The sequence below is a fragment of the Ambystoma mexicanum genome, chromosome 12 (assembly GCF_040938575.1).
Source record: "Ambystoma mexicanum isolate Mex_15411 chromosome 12, UKY_AmexF1_1, whole genome shotgun sequence".
Lineage (NCBI taxonomy): Eukaryota > Metazoa > Chordata > Amphibia > Caudata > Ambystomatidae > Ambystoma > Ambystoma mexicanum.
Window position 1 is genome coordinate 706859112 of NC_090936.1, and position 13419 is coordinate 706872530.

Sequence of the window (13419 nt, forward strand, 5' to 3'; positions counted from 1 at the left end):
GGCTTTTCGCGTGTGAAACTTCCCGCGAACCCCTGTAATGGACGTACCCTGGCTTTTCGCGTGTGGGACTTCCCGCGCACCCCTCCAATTCCCGTAGCCTAGCTTTTCGCGTGTGAAACTTCACGCGCACCCCTGTAATGGACGTACCCTGGCTTTTCGCGTGTGGGACTTCCCGCGCACCCCTGGAATTCCCGTAGCCTAGCTTTTCGCGTGTGAAACTTCCCGCGCACCCCTGAAATGGACGTAGCCTGGGATTTCGCGTGTGAAACGTTCCCGCGCACCCCTGAAATGGAAGTAGCCTGGGATTTCGCGTGTGAAACTTCCCCGCGCACCCCTGTAATGGACGTACCCTGGCTTTTCGCGTGTGGGACTTCCCGCGCACCCCTGGTATTCCCGTAGCCTAGCTTTTCGCGTGTGAAACTTCCCGCGCACCCCTGTAATGGACGTACCCTGGCTTTTCGCGTGTGGGACTTCCCGCGCACCCCTCCAATTCCCGTAGCCTAGCTTTTCGCGTGTGAAACTTCACGCGCACCCCTGTAATGGACGTACCCTGGCTTTTCGCGTGTGGGATTTCCCGCGCACCCCTGGAATTCCCGTAGCCTAGCTTTTCGCGTGTGAAACTTCCCGCGCACCCCTGAAATGGACGTAGCCTGGGATTTCGCGTGTGAAACGTTCCCGCGCACCCCTGAAATGGAAGTAGCCTGGGATTTCGCGTGTGAAACTTCCCCGCGCACCCCTGTAATGGACGTACCCTGGCTTTTCGCGTGTGGGACTTCCCGCGCACCCCTGGAATTCCCGTAGCCTAGCTTTTCGCGTGTGAAACTTCCCGCGAACCCCTGTAATGGACGTACCCTGGCTTTTCGCGTGTGGGACTTCCTGCGCACCCCTGCAATTCCTGTAGCCTAGCTTTTCGCGTGTGAAACTTCACGCGCACCCCTGTAATGGACGTACCCTGGCTTTTCGCATGTGGGACTTCCCGCGCACCCCTGGAATTCCCGTAGCCTAGCTTTTCGCGTGTGAAACTTCCCGCGCACCCCTGTAATGGACGTACCCTGGCTTTTCGCGTGTGAAACTTCCCGCGCACCCCTGAAATGGACGTAGCCTGGGATTTCGCGTGTGAAACGTTCCCGCGCACCCCTGAAATGGAAGTAGCCTGGGATTTCGCGTGTGAAACTTCCCCGCGCACCCCTGTAATGGACGTACCCTGGCTTTTCGCGTGTGGGACTTCCCGCGCACCCCTGGAATTCCCGTAGCCTAGCTTTTCGCGTGTGAAACTTCCCGCGAACCCCTGTAATGGACGTACCCTGGCTTTTCGCGTGTGGGACTTCCCGCGCACCCCTGCAATTCCCGTAGCCTAGCTTTTCGCGTGTGAAACTTCACGCGCACCCCTGTAATGGACGTACCCTGGCTTTTCGCGTGTGGGACTTCCCGCGCACCCCTGGAATTCCCGTACCCTGGCTTTTCGCGTGTGAAACTTCCCACGCACCCCTGAAATGGACGTAGCCTGGGATTTGACGTGTGAAACTTCCCGCGCACCCTTGAAAATTGCATGGGCCGCTTGCCGTGATGGTCCAGGGTTAGCGCAGCCCCTTGCGCTGGTTTGTGATTTTTATGAGATTTCCCAGCGCAAGGGGCGTTCCTGGGGGCGTAACTGGCGCTGCAGCGAGTCGCTGCGCCACTGTGCGCCACGGCTGCCTGGGGAAGCTAAAATCCATGAATACGCTGTGCACCGGATTCGGTTTTGGCGCACGCGGCTGGCGCAGACTATCGCACGCGCACGCTGTGCGCCAGCCGCGTGCGCTACTTGTGCACTGAATTCTATGAATTACCCTGAATGTCGCCATTCTAAGAATGCAGCTCGAATGGCCAACAGTTCTTTGTCAGTAATTGAATAATTCTGTTCACAACCAGTTAATTTCCTTGAGAAAAAGGCTGCGGGATGCCAAACCCCTTCCTCATCCTTTTGTGATAATATGGCTCCTATTGCGATATTACTTGCATCCGTTTCTACCTGAAACGGTTTTTCCGTGTTTGGATGTCTTAATACCGGAGCCGTAGTGAAGGCCTTTTTCAATTCCTTAAATGCCCTCTCTGCTTCTGGACTCCACACAAAACTGACTGCCTTCTTCAGCAATTGTGTAATGGGCGTAACTATTTTAGAAAAATTACTGATAAAGCGCCTATAGAAATTGGCAAATACCAAAAAGTATTGGATGTCTTTGACACATTGTGGAGATGGCCAATCTTTGACTGCCTGTACCTTCTTAGGGTCCATGACCACACAAGATGGCGTCAGCAGATATCCAAGAAACTCCACTTGTTTTACATGAAAAGCACATTTCTCCAATTTTACACATAATTGGTATTCTTGTAAACGCTGCAACACTGCCTGAACATGTTGTACATGCTGTTCAGGCGAATCTGAGTATATCAAAATATCATCAATATAAACAATAACAAAAATGTTAATGAAATCTCGCAATACTTCTTGCATAAAAAATTGTAAAGCTGCTGGGGCATTACACAAACCAAACGGCATCACTAGGTATTCAAACAACCCAAATTTGCTTCGGAAAGCCGTCTTCCACTCATCCCCCTCTTTCACTCTTATTAAATGATAAGCTCCTCTTAAATCAAACTTGGTGTAAATCTGGACGGATCTCACTTGATCCAACAACACTGAACCATTGACCTAGCTGACTTAATCACAGAAGCCAATCTAGACTTTATTGCCATAACAGAGACCTGGCTACACAATGCAGCAGGCCCATCGCTCATGTTGGCCATTCCTGACGGTTACACCATATCTAGGCAGGACAGAGAAGGCTCCCGCGGAGGCGGAGTCGCCATTATATCCAAAATAAACTTATCACTACGCCTGGTCCCTACCACAACTATGCAATCCTGTGAAACTCTCACTGCCAAAATTCCCATAAACAACACCCAAACTCTCTCAATTCACCTAATTTACAGACCACCGGGTCCACTTGGCACCTTCGAGGAGGACCTGCACAGCCTTCTGTCTAATAATACCAAAACTACTTCCCAATTGCTGATACTAGGGGACTTTAACCTTGGTTTCAATGACCAAGCAGATGCCCATGCTGCCACTATCGCCAATACCCTTCAGACCTTGGGATTTACCCAAAAAGTTAGCACCCCCACACATGCAAAGGGTAGAATACGTGACTGGATCGCTGATTCCAACTACTCAGCCACAGTATCCTCTATTACGCCACTCTCCTGGACAGACCACTCCCTGGTGTCCTTTAATTTACTAACTACCAAACCACCCAGCCTTGACCCACAGGCAGCTCCACCATGCCCTACATGAAACAAAAAGAATATTACAGTAGATAATATTATCCCCCTGATCCTTCCTACCTTAAATGCACTGCCAGACAACCTCGACCCTAGTGCATTGGTCAATGAATTCAACAACATCATGCGCACCACTATGGACAAAGTCGCCCCTCTCAAAATGTGAACAAGCAAACCCAAAGCACACTTAAACAAGTGGTTCACGCCAGAACTTAAGGCCTTGCGCCTAAACAAAAGAAAATGCAAATCCGACTGGAAACTATGTCCAACCGAAGAGAATAAAGCTAATTTAACTAATATCTCTCGGCATTATAAAAATGAAATATGTCTAGAGAAACGCAATTCTTACAATGCTCGCATTGCCAATGCCAACTCAAGTATGAAGGAACTCTTCTCCATCTTGAAAGAACTTGAGTCCCCTATTGCTACACCAGATACCTGCATTAAAGACCAGACCTGGTGCACAGATATCCAAACAGCCTTAGCAAATAAAATCACCACACTGCAAAACAAAATCCAACTAAAAAAAGATTCCCTAAACCTCACAAACAAGCTGCCACTCAACAACACCATCAACGACCCTTACCAACGAACCAACAAATTCTCCTTCACTAAAACTACCATCTTAGAGGTAGAGAAAATCATCCTCTCCCTCAAACCGTCGAACTGCAAAGGTGACATCTGCCCAGCACAACTAATAAAAGACGCTGCCAGAGACCTTTCACTGTTCATTTCAAAATTGATCAACTCCTCCTTCGCCACAGGTAATATCCCGGCGAACCTAAAACAATCATGGGTGCTCCCACTTCTCAAGAAGCAGACCCTTGACCCCCTCATCCCCACCAATTATCGGCCTATCACTACCGTACCTTTCCTTCTGAAGATACTAGACAAGGTCGCCTATACACAAATTCAAAGACACCTTGAATCTAATAATCTACTGGGAGCAAGACAATCTGGTTTCCGTCCACTCCATGGTACTGAAACTGCACTCATTGATCTAAAGACCCAAATAGACGAACTGAGAGACCAAGGTAAGACGGCACTCCTCCTCTTACTTGATCTCTCAGCTGCTTTCGATCTGGTGGATCATAGGGTCCTCTGCAAACACTTGGACAGTGCTGCACACGTCTCTACGCATGCCACCAAATGGAGTGAATCCTTTCTGAGTGAGAGAACAATGAGAGTCTTCTCCCCCTCGGCAGCAGCCGACCCTCTTCCAATCACGTGCAGCGTCCCTCAAGGCTCCTGTGTTTCACCAATCCTGTACAGCATATTCACTAAACCCCTTTTCTATGATCTGGACCTTCTAGGTATCACCTACACTAACTATGCAGATGATACACAGATTCTCCTCCCGCTTTCTGGGGATCACAGCAAGGACAGGGAGTTGGTGAATAGGGTGTACCTCATCATTCAGGCATGGATGGCATCACATGGCCTCTGCCTGAATGATGATAAGACTGAGCTGATCATTCTGGGCACGCAGGCCAATATCAACAAACTAGGCAAGGACTATTCCACGTTTAACATTGATGGCAATTGCATTAAGGTCTCGAGTGTAGTAAAAACACTAGGTTTCTATCTCGACTCCACCATGTCTCTTGCCAAACAAGTTAATTCCTTAGCTTCCACGACAGCCTATACCTGCAAATTAATAAGAGCAGGTAAACCTTTCTTATCCAATAACAGTTGCATAATCTTAGCGAGAGCCTTAATACTATCACGACTCGATTATTGCAATGCCCTTTACAGTGGCGCCAACAAAACTATCACCAAAAGGCTATAAATCCTCCAAAATAACGCCCTTAGAGCCGCCTTAGGCATGAACAAAAGGGAACATATCTCCTCCACTAGACAACAATACAAATGGCTCTCCACCGAAAATAAAATTCACCTAAAAATGCTCTCTGTGACGCACAAAGCCCTCAATAACGCTGCCCCCATTTACCTGATGGACAAAATAAAAAGAAAAACCTCTAGCAGACCTACAAGAACGCTCAACTCCAACTGTCTGGAAATTCCAAGATTTAAACTTGCCAAAATTGGCGGCACAAGCTTCCCTGTGCTAGCCGCTAAATGGTGGAATGCCCTGCCACACAACCTTAGATCAGACCAACCTTTCCCCCACTTTAGAACGAACCTCATCAAACACCTCACTGACAACAACATGTAAGGTTTCAAAGACTTTATTTGTGTTATGTTACTCATCTGAACGTATATATGTACCTTCAAAGATTCATCACTATTGTACATTTTTATTATGTAACATTGTAATTTGCTGTAACATTGTAATTTCTATGCAACTTTGAAAGCTTCGTATATTCTGCTCACTGCGCCCGGTTACCCTTGGGTCTGGCGCGCAATACAAATAAATAAACAAACAAACAAACTGAAATTAATGGTAATGGGAACCTATTTTTAACCGTTACTCTATTTAGAGCCCGATAATCAATACAAGTTCGTAAGGTACCTTCCTTTTTAGAAACAAAAAATAAAGGCGAGGAGACCGGGGAGGTAGAATGCCGGGTGAATCCCTTGGCCAACATTTCATCAAGATATTCCCTGAGATGTTTATTTTCAGACTCTGTGAGAGCATATATCCTGCTACACGGTAATTTTGCCCCTTCCTCCAATTCAATTACACAGTCATAAGGACGATGAGGAGGTAATTTTTGTGCTCCTCCTTTATCGAAAACTTTTGCAAATTCTCTATACTGGACAGGGATGCCTACATCAACTGCTCCCACCACTTGCTCCGAGGATTCTTTTTACGCCAAATCAAGATGCAGCTCCTACTTCCGATAACATGATCCTGACAATGCTGACTCTCAAACCACACCATTTGTTTCACCCAATCAATTTGAGGATTATGTTTTCTTAACCAGGGCATTCCTAAGATTAACCCAAACTGAGGTGCTGCAATTAAGTCAAATGTAATCTCTTCTCTATGGCCGGAGGCACACACCATCTCCAGCTTCCCTGTTTGTTGCCGAATAGGGCCTGATATTAACGGCGATCCATCCACTGACTGTACTCCCTCCACCTTTTCTTTCTCCTGTATTGGTAATTTCCATTGTTCTGCTAACGCAATGTCTACAAAATTGCCCGTTGCACCTGAATCCACCATGGCGCATACCTCCTGTTTAGACATTGCAAAACACAGTGTCACCAAAATATACACATGTGAAGTCCTATTACCAATTGTGTTAGCTACCCATCTAGGGAACCTTATGTCATTGGGGCCTGTCACCGGTGTTCCCTCTACGGCCGGCCCGTCTCTTTTCCCACTTCCTTCTTGTTCTTTTCACTTCCTACCCCTGTATTTGGTGTGTTGGGACAGGTACGTATAAAATGTCCTGCCTGCCCACAGTACAAACATAATTTGTTGGCTTTACGCTGCTCTTTTTCTGCTACCGATAAGGGTCCTCTAACATTACCGATCTGCATGGGTTCCACTTTACTTCCCTTGCCTCCCTTCATCTTATCCAGTCTCACAAAAGAGGTCACTTCCGGTTTTTTCTTGTCTCCTTTTCTCTCATTCATTCTGTGATCCAATCTTAATGCCAAATCAATCATAGCAGTACATGACCCTGGTTGCGGTTCTACCTGAGCAATGGCATCCTTTAATTTATCCTTCAAACCCTGATAGAATAGAACCGTCTGTTTCTCCACAGGCCACTCTGTCTCAATCACTAACCTATTAAACTGAGTCACATAAGTCACAAGATCTCTACTACCCTGTTTCAAATTCAACAATTCTTTATCCTGTACCAAAGATACCTCCCGGAGATCAAATGATCTATCAAACTCTGCCAGGAAAGCATCCCAATTATATAACAATGGGTCGTCCTTTTGAACTAGTGGCATAGCCCAAGCCGCTGCATTCCCCGTTAAGTAAGAAATCACAAATGCAGTTCGAGCCTGTATTGTTTCAAAGGCTGTAGATTTACAAAGAAAATGCAATCTACATTGAGTCAATAACATCATGTACTTGCGAGGATCTCCTGAAAAACGTTCAGGGGCTGCCAATGGTACACTGCTGGGAGGTTGTACGATTACTGTAGCATTCTGATTAGAAACTACTTCCCTGGGCCTTGCAGAAGACCCACTTGGCCCTTCCAAGGGGTTTGCTGAGCCACTAAACCTTGTACTTGTGCCTTTAACGTGTCCGACTCTTGACGGGCATGTGCCAGTTCTACCTGAATATCCTGTAAGGCCTTTAGTACATCGGCCAAAGGCGGAGGTGTCGAATCCATTGGCTTGGGTGGTTGTAAGTATCCCAATATGGGGGTGGCTTATTATGTCAAAACACACACTTACTTGGAGGAGAGAATCAACACTCTCCCCCGAACCACAGAAGCCGAATGAATTCGACCCTCCCACCGTGGTTGGCACAGGTGCCTGAAGTGTAACACAGGACACCACGTGGCAGCCAATGGGGGGAAGAGGAGTTAGGGAGAGGTTGTGGATGGGGAGGGGAAGTTAGGGAAACCAGGAAAAGGGTTAGGACAAAACCTATGTTGGATAGGTAGGGGAAAGCACTGGGGAAAAACCCTTCCTTTCCTATACCTGTATATCCTAGTTCCTGACACACTGTAACATTGACTACATGAATACCCAGTAACATAAATCAGGACACACTTTAATACGTATGCCCCTGACTTCAGAACAAACATAGAGCACAAAACATGCACATATAGTAGCAAGCGGGATGAACACAGGACAATGGAACTTTTCCGATCAATGACGAACGAAACACATGGCCCGTAGGGCAAGCTTGCTACTGCAATACATAAACACATAAATGCCTGTCCTTGCGGTTTAACCAGACAAACTAATACACATCATCACCACTTGAGACTGAATACTCTTGTCACCCTTAATGAGCTGTATTCGAGAGAATATGCCCCAAAAATGTTCCATAATGTCCTTGTGTCTTATTACACAAAACCAATTGCTATATTCCCAAATTCAGCCCTTCCGTGATTGCCAAGTATCAGCTTCATGCGAGAGAAAACATATGCATCATAAGCTCCCACACCGCAATGCCTTCTGCACTTATCTGAGCTCCGAGGGCCCCGCGGGACTCCTCGGAGGATTAGTAGCACGCTGAAAATGCTGCCGCAGTTCCGCCTGCAACTCAGTGCAAGAGAACGCTCGAAACCTCGTGTAGCTTTAGGGCAGAGCTTCGCCGTCCATGGTTTCCTTAGCGTTTTGCCGACATGCTCCTCACGCCAACCGCTCCTGGATTCGTAATAAGCCACACCTGTTTCACGCGCCGTTGCTCTTTATGCTGTTTGTAATCACTGCAGCTGGCAACACGCACGTGACCTTCTTCCTGATTGTGCACAGAATTACCAACCTCCCGTGGCTTGCTGGGAATTGTAGTCTTTGCCTCCAAAACTAGCCCAAAAAGGATTAAGAGACAAAACGTGTGACTCCTGTGCGCTTCCAGCCCTTATTCCTCACACTGAGTCTCTCTTCCTTTTCTACTATACATTGTCCAATAAGCAGATGGCAACAACTAGACTGCTCATTATGATTCCTTGGGATACTATTAATGGCTCTGCACCTCCTACTCATTTCAGGGCTTGTAATCTGCATGTTCTCCTGAGAGGGAATGGAGGGTATTCTTCGTACCTTGGGTCGGTTCTGCTCTTCATAATCCCAGTACTTTCTAGGTAAATGGTAGGGTGACAATAACTCCTGACTATAATAGGGAACAGGTTGTTGTTAAGGTTGTATAATATGATATGATAGTTTATTTATATAGCGCCTATACACAATGTGTTTCAAAGCGCTTCAAGGAAAGGGAGGGAACAAGGGAAAATACAATGACATTCTTACAGGCCATGAACAGTAAGGATGTGTAATTAACTATCGTACTCGGCCTGACGACATTTCAGATAGTGCAAGAGCTAAGACATAGATAAGGAAGGGAGGGGGAGAGTGGAAAGGAAATGGAAACAGACAGGCGACTAGCGTACTAGGCCTAACAACATTTCTGGTAGTGTCACAGAAAAACAAAAGGTGAGGGAGAGGGATGCAGAAAGGGAGGGGTTGAACAAAACAAGCGACTATCGTACTAGGCCTGACAACATTTCAGATAGTGCTGGACGGAGGGGAGGCAGTAAGGGGATGGTGGAGTGACAGACGAGGTTGCTATCATACTAGGACCAGGGACAATTCTGATAGAGTAAGTGCATAGAAGAAAGTAAGGGGAGGATGGGAGGAGATGGGAAAAAGGGAGAGAGGAGGGGAGGAGAGACAGAGAGTAAGCAGTCAAAAGGAGTGGAGAAGCAAGAGGGGAGAGTGAATACAATTGCAGAAGTCAGTAGTAACACATAATGTTGCAAGCCAGGATACAAGATGAAGATGGAAACAGCATGATTCAGGGCCACCATGAATACAAGATGCAAAGGAAGTCCAGCATGAGTTGAGATAGGGTGGCGCACCGTGAATCAATGAAGCCCATAAAAGTAAAATCCAGCATTGGCCACAAGACGGTGATGGTGAAACCAGAATGTATCAGGACAGACTTCTGTGTGCAGCAAGGGGGGGGTACAAGGGAACAACACAGGGGGACCAGAGAGGGTAAGGATGGCCTGTGGGGACAGAGGGTGTAAACACATTTTGGTGCATGATTACCTGCTGTTTTAACAGGGGGTCGGACCATGGATCCTCCTGGTCTGAACAGGTCCAAACAGAAATTGCCCTTTTCTTTGACTGCCCTTCACTTTGGACACCCGGGCGAGAGATGTCCTTGATCTAAGAGTTAAGAGCAGGAAGGAAGAGACAGGGCTAAGAAGATGGGTGGTGCTTAGGCCAGGTGACCCAGATCCACTTACACCTGGTCCCCAGCTGCAAAGAAAAAGAGCTGGAGGGCTCCATAAGTAGGGAAAAGCAGGAAATCACCAGGTGGGCAGGGCTTGCTAAGTGGTGAAAAAGAGCAGCAAGAAGGAAGGCACCAGGTGGGCAGGGCTTGCTAAGTGGTGAAAAAGTGCAGCAAGCAGGAAGGCACCAGGTGGGCAGGGCTTGTAGTGGTGAAAAAGAGCGGCAAGCAGGAAGGCAACAGGTGGGCGGGGCTTGCTAAATTGTGAAAAAGAGCGGCAACCAGGAAGGCACCAGGTGGGCGGGAATTAGGCTATGTGACCTAGATCCACTTACACCTGCTCCACAGATGCAAAGGAAAGGGGGCTGGAGGGCTCCTTAAGTAGGGAAAAGAGAGGCAAACAGGAAGGCACCAGGTGGGCGGGCCTTGTAGCGGTGAAAAAGAGCGGCAAGCAGGAAGGCACCAGGTGGGCGGGCTTGCTAAATTGTGAAAAAGAGCGCCAACCAGGAAGGCACCAGGTGGGCGGAGATTAGGCCAGGTGACCTAGATCCACATACATCTGCTCCCCAGCTGCAAAGGAAAAGAGTCTGGAGGGCCCCTTAAGTAGGGAAAAGAGCGGCAAGCAGGAAGGCACCAGGTGGGCAGGGCTTGCTAAGTGGTGAAAAAGAGCGGCAACCAGGAAGGCACCAGGTGGGCGGGGCTTGCTAAGTTGTGAAAAAGAGCGGCAACCAAGAAGGCACCTGGTGCGTGGGGCTTAGGCCAGGTGACCGAGATCCACTTACACCTGGTCCCCAGCTTCAAAGGAAAAGAGGCTGGAGGGCTCCTTAAGTAGGGAAAAGAGTGGCAAGCAGGAAGGGACCAGGTGGGCGGAGCTTGCTAAATGGTGAAAAAGAGCAGCAAGCAGGAAGGCACCAGGTGGGTGGGGCTTGCTAAGTGGTGAAAAAGAGCAGCAACCAGAAAGGCACCAGGTGGGCGGGGCTTAGGCCAGGTGACCTAGATCCACTTACACCTGCTCCCCAGCTGCCTGTAGGAAGAGGATTTAGGGTCAGGCGATTTGATTTTATACCAAGTTCTCCCGATATGGTTGTCACTGGTTCTACAGGGGGTTCCCTGTCCATGAGATTGACCTGTTGAATGCCACCCCAAGGGGGACTATCGGGTAGTGTCCTCACCTCCTTGGCCTCACAGGAAGAGGCTCCCCCTATGGAAGCAGTGACAATACCCTGCAATACATAACAGCCCATGTGTGGTTGTGTGGGTGCACATGTGGACAGTGAGTCTGGGTCAGGTGGTCAGGTGGTGCTGAGTGGTACATTGTGGTTAAGTGTGCTGCTGTGTGAAATTAAGTTGCTGTTGATCCCTGCTTACTCCATGGCTTTCCTTTATGGGATAATGGGGATGTGCTTTACTATCACGGTGGACTGGTTGTAGGTATGTGTTCATTGCTTTTCCATTTAGTGAGGTGTCTCGGGCAGTTTGTGTGCAGACTGTGCCTGCCAATTGTCACCCTTTCGTCCTGGACACCTTCTTGTGTGCAATCAATGCTCCTTTCTGGCAGCGTGAATGCTCATGCAAAGAAGCTGTTGACCAGCTGCTCCCTCAGTTGTGCTGCAGTCGCACAGGGTTTCCCTTGGGTCAGTAACCTGGTTTGTGTCCCTGTCCTGAGGTCGGGGAGTAGGCCTGCAACTACACCTTTCCACACAGCGAGTTTATGCAGAATGAAACAGGCAGGTACGATGTTGCTCATGAAATGTGGCCTGTACAGGAGAAAACCCCCCGAGTGATCTAGACATCTGAATCAGGACTGTATGCCCTATTGTACCTTTCTTGTTGTGTTGTAGGGGGACGCCTGTATTGTGTCATGAGGTAGGGCCTCAATGGATAACCGGCATCACCTGCGTGGAGAAGGGCATGAATGGTGTTGGTGCTTCTTGGGTGTTCCTTCGTGTCTCCTGTTGGATGCATGCTCGTTGGCTTTGTGTAGATCCTGTGATGGAATGGACTGTTAGGGAGAATTCTCATTTTATGGCTAATTTTCCTCAACTAGTGAGTCCCCTAGCACCTTTGCTGGATTTCTGGAGTTTATTTTTCCACTTATTAAGAGTGTGCCTCTTTTTCCCACTCGTACCTGTGTTTTGCCATGTGTATTTCTTCTGTTTTTGTGATTGTGGACTCTGGAGCTCACCACTTCAGTAGCCCCCTTCTTTTGTATGGCCCATTTTACATGGAGTACAACCCCCCTGCTGCATGACTGACAGCCAGGCTGTGTGAATGGGGGATTTTTACATAAAATGCAGGACAATTGGGCTGGAAGTGAGAGTCGCCACTGGAACTACAAGGAACCGAATAGAGAAGCGGAGAAGAAGTCAGCTGCTGCAACTACCCCGTCCCGGTGAAGCCCTGCTGTAGTCCTGACCTATCTATCCTTCAATGACCAGAGAAGATCCAGTCCGGTGTCTTCTTCCCTTGAGCTTGGTGGGGCCAACCAGCTCCTCTTCCACAGACAGAGGATCTTCTTTGTGGTCGAAATCGCTGCACACTGCTGTAGAGGTCCGGATAGCCATCTGAGGTGCCTCTCCTGTTTTAAAGGAGTGCACCGTTTATTCACCGTCGGTGCTGCTGGCTTCATCCATGTGTGGTGCAGACCCCTCCAGACGTCCTCCTTCTTGCCGAAGCTCCAGGAACCGGGGGTCTGCAGGAAACCAACAGGAACAACTGCTGTGGCACCAGCTTCTTCATTGAATAAGGTACTGTGTTCTGCTTGAGGAATTAGGGTGAATCCCTTTTCTCCTCCTACAAGGCTTGCCCTTGTCTTCCCTCCTTCTTATAACTTTTGCTTCCTTTGTTGACAATATCCAAGTACTCCTGGCAACATTGAATCTTGAACTGTCTGACTGTGTGATCCTCGACAACAGGAACCCGGTTCCACTTGACACTGGCTCCGGCCTATTGACATTTGTATTTCTGTCAGCGAGTGTTCTCTGTTTCTGTCTGCCTTGACAAAAGTATTGCATATGATTTTTGCGCCCAACTCTCTCTGGTAAGCCCAGGTGCTAAGTGTGTTTTTGCCCCAGTAACATTTTTTGCCACGGATACGCGTTTCTTTAATACGACCGAGCTGTCAAAAAGTAATAGCATATGTACGGTAACGTCTTTTGTTTCACAACACCGGTCCGCCAAAACATAAGGTACTTACCTTGAGCTATTCTATGCCAAGAGAATTGGTTCTTTGTAGTATATTTTACGTGTAGTTTTGAATTAAT